General features: G+C 38.5%; 1 pseudogene; it reads right to left on the bottom strand.

Moving 5' to 3' along the window:
- Positions 1-1881: 1881 nt before the first annotated feature.
- LOC118593856 lies at positions 1882-3044 on the bottom strand (annotated as a pseudogene).
- Positions 3045-10094: the final 7050 nt, after the last annotated feature.

The raw sequence follows: 10094 nt of genomic DNA on the forward strand, positions 1-10094 counted from the left end.
GATAATTTAGGGGCATTCATAAAGGAATGCACATGTTGAACTGAAAATCATCTCAAACACAATAGATCACATGAGAAATCATGCACATGCCTGATGACATTTTTTATGAAGCTCAAGGAAGACCCGACCATCAGAGAATAGCAATACAGACTGCAGGGCAGAACATTCATACCCCTGTGTTTTCAGTCCATGTACTCCTGACTACAGCCCATCTGCCCAGGTAGCCTGCTATGCCTTCCTAGGGCCAGCTATTGATTTTCAGTGACTAACACCCCATGCCATCCCTCAACTAGTTAATCTTTCAAAAATTATTAGACACAACACCACTAACATACATTCTACTGGCATTTCTACCTACTGCAGTTCTCAGTTTTGAGTTCTAGTTTTTGCTTTCAGATCAAATGGATATGTGTCTGATTTAATTATATATATATATATATATTATATTAAAATTATATATATATATATATAATTTTTCTGTAAATAAAGTTATTGTAGCCTTTTAAAAATCAGATGTGAAAGTGGTCTATGAAATGTTAGTTATAGAGGCTGGAGAGATGGCTCAGTGGTTAAGAGCATTGGCTATTAGAAAACCTGGGTTCAATTCCCTGCACCTACATGGTAACAAACAACCACATGTAACTCAAGTCCCAGGGATTTGGTGCCATCTATCAGTCTTCTTGGGTACTGCATAATATGATACACAGACATATATGCAGGCAAAACATTCACACACACACACACACACACACGTATATATGTATATATATATATATACATATATATGTGTGTATATATACATATATATATATATATATACACACACACACACACACACACACACACACACACACACACATATATATATATATATATATATATATATATATATATATATATACAAATTTTGGGGAAAAAAAGTTAGTTCTGGGGTCACACTTGTCTTTCCCCACTATAGAACAATTTATTTTGGTAGTTCTGTCTTCTTTCATGTAAAAGGAATATTGTCATAAAATAGCTTCCAAGAATGCTCAAAGCCTGAAGGGTATCACAGCTATGGGAGCACTCTCTAGAATCAGCCCCAGTGCATTTCTTGCTTTTGCTGAAGAGGCAGTGTATTCATCTACAGGCATTTGCCAACTCATTAAAAAGCAAGTTTCCTGGAGAAAATAACTATAGCAAAATGCTGAGCGAAGGACTCTGATGAAATCCTAAAATTCAAGGAAAGAAACTGGGAAAAGTTACAGGTAGTCTTAGGGGGTGGATGCAGAATGGTCACAGGAAAATTGAAAAATCTGTCTCCAAAATTAAGCTAGACTTGTTCATAATGTTTATTCCATCAATTATTGTCCATCACTCTAATATTCAAATAGTATAAAATGCTATAGTGACAATAGGAGTCAGTCAAGTGGTCCTATCCCCCCACTATCAACTAAAAGGCATTTATGATCTCTCACCAAAGGAAAACCGAATTCACAATCTAGAAATTAGTTTTAGAAACACCAGTCACAGACTGTCTTTGGATATCTATATTTTTACATACTTGACTGAACATTATTTTATCAATGAGTAGATACCCATAAAAGGGAGTCCCAATTCTGCAGTAACATGTATCTTGCTCAATTCTTGGTTCAAGACATAATGATCCTGGGTGATAAAGGAAAGCCCAGATTCCCCTTCTGGAATCTGCGTTGTTTTCTCAGAGCCTTCCCAGCTGTGGTGTTGGGATGACATCAGGATACAGCCCTAACTCAGCCTTGCTAGGAGCTGATCTCGGAAGAGAAGTAGGGCCATGCTGGTTTTATAACTCCCTCATCCTTGTCCTGAGGCTGGCTGTGGGCTTGTGAGAGGAAAGGAAGAGAGGCTCCACTGTGAAGTGGCTCAAGCTATTTCTTGAACTTGAAGAAGATTCAGAGTCCTGGCTGGATATTCCGTGTGCCACCCACATGCCCTAGCCATGCCCCTGAAGCACCTAGCCAAGACATTGGTCCAAGAGGCCTTGAAACTCCTAGCTGTCCTTCCTTCCCTGAGAGTGCTCTCAGTTTGGTTGCTTATAGTGTAGAAATCGAACTTCCTTTGGAGGAGATCCCTAGCCGTCTTCAACATGGACTGCACTTCGGCATTCTGAACGATGGTTATGCAGACAGACAGATTATGTGGGCCATGGTCAGAGCCCAGACATCCATGCTGTGCAAAGCTTCCATGCTATCCACAAGTAGTAGAAGATTCTTCACAAATGTGAAGTCCACAACTTTGGTTTTCCCTTCCACAAGTACAATGATCCCATCTTCCAGGATTATTAACATTGTCCCCAAGAGAAGGATTGAGAAGATAAAAGTGTTTATGGGATCCACATACTTGTACTCAAGATTGACGTATACAATACAGGCAACTGGGATGCTCACATTTTGTACAAAGTTCCCAACCACATGGATGAAGGCATCTCAGGTTCTCCTGTTGCTAGCTGCTGCTATCAAGGATATGCCCCTGGCCATGGCTTTTCCCATGTTCAGAATGATGAAGGGCCAACCCCATTATAATGCTCAACAGCCACAGACAGTGTGCTGATCAACGTGTCCCTTTGATCTCATAATCTACAGAAATCATCCAATACACAACCAAGTACAGGAGCTTGCCAGTCACCACCAAGATGGAGTAAAAAGACAACTCTACCACCTCGGCTCACTAACAGCAATAGATCATGGTCTTGGTGGCTGATCGTGAAGACACACAGAGGGAGAAAGAGCATGTTGGCAAAACTGACAAGCAGGTGAGCTGCATCAGTCATGGCTAAGCTGTGTGCCAGGCGCCCACCAAAGGCATCTCAGATCAAGAACATCAGACAGGTGGCAGAAGCCTGGCCCACTACTCATTTTTGAGGTCAGGGTGACTGACAGAATCCTTCTGGGCATGACAATAATAGTTACTCTGTACACCAGGCTCAACAGCCTGCAGGTCCACATGAGGTGCCGGTCATTCTTACTTTTCCACAGAGATCTAAATACGACCTGTTTCACAAGCATGTTATACTGCAGGCTCTGCATGTCCACGAGCTCCACACTGCCATGCCTAGTGTGATCCCTAAGTTTTGAACGGGATACTCACATTGAACATCTTCATTCTTCTTGGTTCCCTATGATCAGTATTTTTAAGTGCCTGTTATTACAATTAAAACTTTACAGCAAAAATATCAAAACAGAGTTTTTCTTTGCAATTATAAACCATAAGATCATATGATTAGCCATTCTTCTTTTGTATTAGTGCATATTAAGTATACAGAATAATGGTTCCACTGTGATATTTTCATACATGCATAGAATCTGAATTGATCTCCTTCATTGCAACTATCCTCAGTTTTTCACCCATAGTTTCTCTGATCCCTTTCTTTTCTTTAACAGAGCCCTCCAATTTCACATTTCTTAAAATGTGATGATCTCCAATTATACACACATTCCTTAAAATTGCATGATATTGTTATCACTTCAAAAACTCTTACACATACATACATATATATATATATATATATATATATACACTACACCACACACCCTTATATATGTATGATATATATATATACATATATATGTATATATATGCTAAACACACACACACACACATATGCAGCTATGACGATTCTATATTGTGGCTAATGTGAATACTGTCATAATAAACATGGATGGACAGGTCTATAAGGTGTTCTGGCTTAGATTATTAGGAATATGCACCTAAGAGTGGCATAGCTAGATCACTGTTACTTCTATTAGGACTAATTTCTATATCATCTGGACTAATTTCCTACTAATAATGTATCAATATTTTTCTCTAGACATTTTCTAAGTATTTATTTTTTGTTTGTTTGCTTGCTTATTTGTTTGATTGATTGGTTTTTGTTTTCTTGATGAAAATAACTATTGTGTCTGGATTATGATGAAACCTCACTGTTTTGACTTACATTTTTTTGTTCATGGCTAAACATAATAAAAAATTTTAATGCACTTATTAGCTATTTTCCCTTCATCTTTTGAAAAATATTTGCTCATTTCACGTGCCCATTTTACTGGTCAAATCATGTGTTCTTTGGTGTTTAAATGTTTTGAATTATTTTTGCATTCTGTATTCACTGAATATCTGGCAAAGATTTTCTCCATCCATACACAGGCTGTCTTCAATCCAACAACAATTTCATTCACTGTGAAGAAGCAACAGCAAATTATATCACAGAGCTGTAGTAATAAAAACAGCATGGTGCTGGCCTTCAAACAAACATTTAGATTAGTGAAGTAGAATACACCATCGAGAAATAAACTCATACAGCCAAAGCCATCTGATTCTGGACAAAGTCAAAAGTACACAGTACTGCAAAACAGTGTTAGCAAACACTGTCAAGCTACACACATGGGTTGATACAGGCCCCTGTCTGTGACTGTAGAGAATTCAGGTTAGAATGCAAGGTAACCCTCTGTCTAAGAATTGGAAATTTGACATTATTAGAGGACAATGCAGATAAAATGCTTTCAGATCTAAGTTGGGCAATGACTTTCTGAATACTTTAGTTCCAAATCAGAGTTCTTTCTATAAGCCTCTTTGTCACTATATCACAAACAAACGAAGGCACTGAAATCCTTAGTTTTATGATTTTACACTTGTAGAATTCACCGGCACCTCACTTAGACCCTCTTGATTTTATTTGAATCAGATTCAGAAGCATTTTGATAATATGAATTATTTTCCTCTTAAAAAATATAACAGGATTGCTTCTTGAAAAAAAATGTTGCTAAGAAAGCCATGTTTCCTTCTTTCATTATTTTTGTATTTGCGGGGTTGCATGTATATCTACAGGTGTGTGTGTGTGTGTGTGTGTGTGTGTGTGTGTGTATGCACGCACGCATGTGTTTAAGTCAGAGGTTAACCTCAAGCTCTGGCCACCTGGCTTTTTGTTTTCTTATTTGTTGTTTTTGTTTTGTTTTGAGATGGGATCTCTCAGTGGGACCTGGGGGGCACCAGCTGATTGGTTGAGGAGTTTTAAGGATCCTTCTGTTTCCACCTCCCCAGGATGGGGATTGCAGTATGGCCTAAGCCCTTTCTGTATGGGTACTGATGATGAAAACTTAGGCACTCTGACTTCACAGCAAGCAGTTTACCAGTTGAGTTATTGTCCCAATTCACCCTTTTATTACTTTTTCAGGCATATAATGGCTTTCCATTTTATTTTTCATTCTAGGTACATATCTGATCATGAAGTTGAAATTGAATTTTGCATCATATGTTAAAATAGCTCTAGAGTATTGTTTGTCTATTACATTTGTTATTTATTTTGTGTGCATTCGGGTGTGTGAGGGTAAGGTTGGAAGGAGGTGCACACATGCCACAGCACTCGTGCAGAGGTCAGGGAACAACTTATAATTCCATTCTTTCCTTCAACCTCACAGAAACAGGGGATTAAACTCAGGTTACTGGGCTCAACAGCAGGTGCCTTTAACAGCAGAACCATCGTACCAGCCTCTTTAGCTCAATCTTAAAAATCACTCTTAAATACAAATGTTCTATTTTGAAGAACTGAAATCTATTCAAAGTTTCTAAACTAGTTCATACGATATTCTATTTCATTAATTGTTAGGGGAGACTGCATTTGTTTCATTGTTCTCCAAAGTAGTTTTACAATTAATGGTGTTTTTTTTTTTAAAGCTATGAACAAAAACACAGCTTAAATTGTGAAGCTCCGCTACTGAAATTATCCATTCAGAGTTGTTAACACATAAAATATGTGTAAAAATATAAAAGGCATAAGCTCCTACTTATCATGGATTCTTTTTCAATTGGAAGAACAAATTATTGGAGATTCTTGTTATGGCATCAAGACAGCACAGAGAACTCAATGCCATGCTTCAGGACACTGGCTGTAGGAGAATTCTCTGTTTGTGTTGTTCACTCCCCCTGCAGCACCCAGAGTCAGTGGTGTAATCCTGTCGATGACTAACTTCCATTGTGCAAAGGACTTAATTACATACTGTGGTTCAGCTCCTATTTTGCCAGGCAGTCGCTCAGCCATAAAAGAATGCTGTAGAAAGTAAGTGGTGAAATGCAGAAGAAATTGAAAGCACATGATCGCAGTCGGGAGGCAAATAAGTACTTTTCAAAGAAAAGCCAGAATTCTTTAACTGGGAGCTGGATCACACTCCTAACACAAAGCAAAGCTGGCATCCAAAGAGAAATACTTTGTAAGTTCCCTGAGTGAGCAACATTATAAAATTACTTGAGCTATTTTTGCTGTTTTGATTACTGGTCAATAGGTAAAATTCATCAGGAAAACTGAAAAGGTTCTTAAAGCCATAACAATTTGAAAACGAGTAATGATCCCTTATAGAGGAATCTTCAGCATATCTTTTATGGTGAGATAATTATTCTAATCTTTGATTTATAATTGTAAGTCAGAGGGAACAGAGAAGAGGAATCCTTGTGACAGTGTTATGAAAGCTGGGAAGATTGAAATTTTGAATAACTCTCTCCAATTTAGAAAGCCCCGAGTATAGTTTATGATATGAAGACACAATCTTTGAAATATTAAAATTTCTGTCTATGAAAGCACTGATTTAAAAGCATGTATCTATAAGTAAAAATAGTTCATTTCAGCCACAGTATTGAAGCATGAACTACACTTCCCAGATAAAGGAGACTTCCCAAGGGCAGAGATGCAATGTACCCAAAAACTGATGCTTACCCATTAGTTTTTGCTGTAGCAAAGAGGGTGTGTGTGTGTGTGTGTGTGTGTGTGTGTGTGAGAGAGAGAGAGAGAGAGAGAGAGAGAGAGAGAGAGAGAGAGAGAGAGAGAGAGAAATCATACTCCAGATGTTAATTCCAGCACATTATTTTTACCTTTTAAGTTACTTTAAACTCTCTATGGTAACTTTCTAAAGTTTATCCTTGTAAGCTCTATCCTTGTGTTCAGAAGGAAGTTCTTTGGAACTGTCACATGGACTAATGGCTGAAAGGCACTATGAGAGGGACAAACCTGATGTGACTCACAAGCAGTGTTGGGAAGACACAGACAGAGAGCATAGGGAAGACGCTGACGTGACAGTCAAACCTGCCTGGGCTCGAGTTCCAATCCTCTCTCCTGCTTGTGTGGACTCCAGGCTGCCGCTCCTCTGAATGCTTAATTTCTGATGTGTGAACTTATGAAGATCATGGCATGACTTGTCATGAATTGCAGGGCTGATAGGAGTACTGCCTAAAATAATGTGTATACGTTTGCACAACTGATTCACACGTATGACAGAGCTCTGCAAATGTGGGCTGCAGTGTGGGAAGCCGTGGGGTCACAGTCATATCTGCATTCCGATGTTACCAGTGGCTGTGAAGTCTTACAGAGAAGAAGACCTCTGCAGGCAGGATATTTGCATCACAGCTGGTTCCAGAATATTCCCCCTGTACCTTGAACTCATGTTATCAGTGAATGCACACACTTAACTTTGAGTGTGAAATCCTAGTGAGAGTTCATTCTGGTGAGCTCTAAGGGATTGTTTACTATATAATTTCTCTGTAAAGTTGTAAAAGCTCTTTGGGTGAATGGGAATGCCTGGCATGTCTCTTTGGCTAGATGGTTTGGGAAGGTGAAAGTGACATTTTAAAACCAACCAGAGATTGCATGGAAGTGTCTGCCATGCCTAAATTGGAATAAGCGTTTTAGTAGTGAAAACATGAAGCTGCCATCCACGAAGGACTGCAGTTCACAAATTTAAGGATGAAATACAAAAAAGTGAAAAATGACATCAGCAAGGAGGTTCTGCTAGCCATCTCGCCATCGGAAAATTGATAAACTATAGTTGCTAAGATAGGATGTGATCTTTTAAAGGTCCAAGATTTACCTTTTTCCCGTATTTGGTATATACAATGTAATTTGGTAAAACAGTGGTATATACGAAGTTGAGTAATTTAGGCTGGGCAGGCTAGAAGGAAGATTAATGAGGACTAACTTCCTTTACTGTAGAGATCGGCAAGGAGGAAAGATGAATGGGAATGATAAAGACATTATGCGTAAAGGCTTTAATTTTTAAACTTTTTAAAATTGCATTTTATTTATTTAGTGTATGTGCATGGGAGTGTGTGTGTGTGAGTGTGTGTGTGTGTGAGAGAGAGTGAGTGTGTGTGTGAGTGTGTGTGTGTGTGTGAGAGAGAGAGTGTGTGTGAGTGAGTGTGTGTGTGAGAGAGAGTGAGTGTGTGTGTGAGTGTGTGTGAGAGAGAGTGTGTGTGTGAGTGTGTGTGTGAGAGAGAGTGAGTGTGTGTGTGAGAGAGAGTGAGTGTGTGTGAGTGTGTGTGTGTGTGAGAGAGTGAGTGTGTGTGTGTGTGTGTGTGTGTGTGTGTGTGTGTGTGTGTGTGTGTTTGTGTAGGTCAGAAGGCAACTTGCAGGAGCTGGTTCTTTTCTACCATGTGTGTCCTAGGGATTGAAAACACCTGACTCTGTTTTTGTTTGTTTGTTTGTTTTGTTTTGTTTTTCCTCTGTCTTAAAGACTCTAAAACCACAGAGTACTGAATCTAAGAATTGGGACTGGAGAAATGGCTCCATGGTTGGGGGTACTTCCTGTTCTCCAAGAGGACTGGAGTTCAGTTCCAGCATCCAAATGATGTGCCTCACAACTGTCTATAATTCTGGTTCAAAGGATCTGATGTGTTATTCTGGCTTCGCCAGGAACCTACCTACATAAGGCACACATGTGAACATGTGTACCCACATAGACACACACACACTCACAACCAATAAAAATAAATCTTTAAAAGTAAAGTATAAGAGGTCACATAAGGAGAAATAATTCAATTGAAACCTTCATTTTCCTTTAACATTTTAACTTTTTAAAACTAATCCTGCCTTTACGTTATGATGTAATTAAAAAAAAAAGGGACAGAATCATATTTACAAAGTGAGGATACATTAATTTCATGAGAGGCTTTGAGAATTTAGAAATAACACTAATTTATTTAAAACTATCTCTTAGACAGACAATGAAGTAGCCACAGAAAACTTCTCTTAATATGTCAACTTTATTCTTGAAAGTATTTTACAAAAGGATACAACATTTAGCTTTGAAACAAAACAAGCCAGAAGAGACCAGGCTTGTTTGTGTTACTGAAGACTGGCTGGCTATGAGAGGAACAGATGAGAGGAGACCCCCTGGGGAAACTTTCCCACTCATCAGCTAATCATATCAGTCTAAGTAGGTCACAGCAATCCTCAGGATACATGCCCTCTGTAATATCTGACCTAGAAGACTCCTTGTGTGTACGCATTTGGGATGGTAATAGTTTCAGAGCCAGAGCACCCCAGAGCTAAGTGTATCAAGTGGAGATTGTGAGCAAATGAAATGTTAATATGAAGTCCATAACATAACCAGAAGGAACACCTATACAGAAAGTAAATGAGAATTCTTTTAACCCACTATGAAAAAGTCTACTTGAAATATTAATTTACCCATCACATATTTTATAGCACTCACAATAAATGAATACAAAATGTTTGGTGTCTACAACAAAACACTTAAGGTATTTTTTTTATCTATTTCAACAATCTCTATTTACCACCAGTTAATCAATCATGTATAACCGATGAAAAAGAAAAACAATAAATCATAAAAGAAGTGTTTTGAGTGCTCATAGTGTAGGGAAAAATGGTTTCTCTTCTTCCCAAAGAATGCACTATTAAGAAATCTGTAAGATGTGCTTTAAATGTACACCCACACAGCCAGACAACCACCGCCACCACAAAGAGGGGGAAATGGTCCCAAAGAGACTGGAATGGAGATCTTTGTACATCCTGCCGAAAGCCAGGGCCTTTCAACATACTTGTGGCTTCACTGCAGGAAGCAGGCGTGTATTTGTTGATGAAGCCATTATGTAGTTATGAAGTATTCCACTTTTCACAGAAGCTATATGACTTTAAAAAAATCTTTTGGTTAAAACAGAGCAAATTGGAATGCTATAAAAAAAAAAAAAACGAGAAAAGGAAAGAATAAGCTCAGACTCCTATTTAGCACTGCTAGAAAAGTGGACCCTCAATGTTTCCATTTAGGATTTCCTTGCACTTAATCTTGGCTGTGAAAAGA

Source organism: Onychomys torridus, chromosome 12, assembly GCF_903995425.1.
Source record: "Onychomys torridus chromosome 12, mOncTor1.1, whole genome shotgun sequence".
Taxonomy (NCBI): Eukaryota; Metazoa; Chordata; class Mammalia; order Rodentia; family Cricetidae; genus Onychomys; species Onychomys torridus.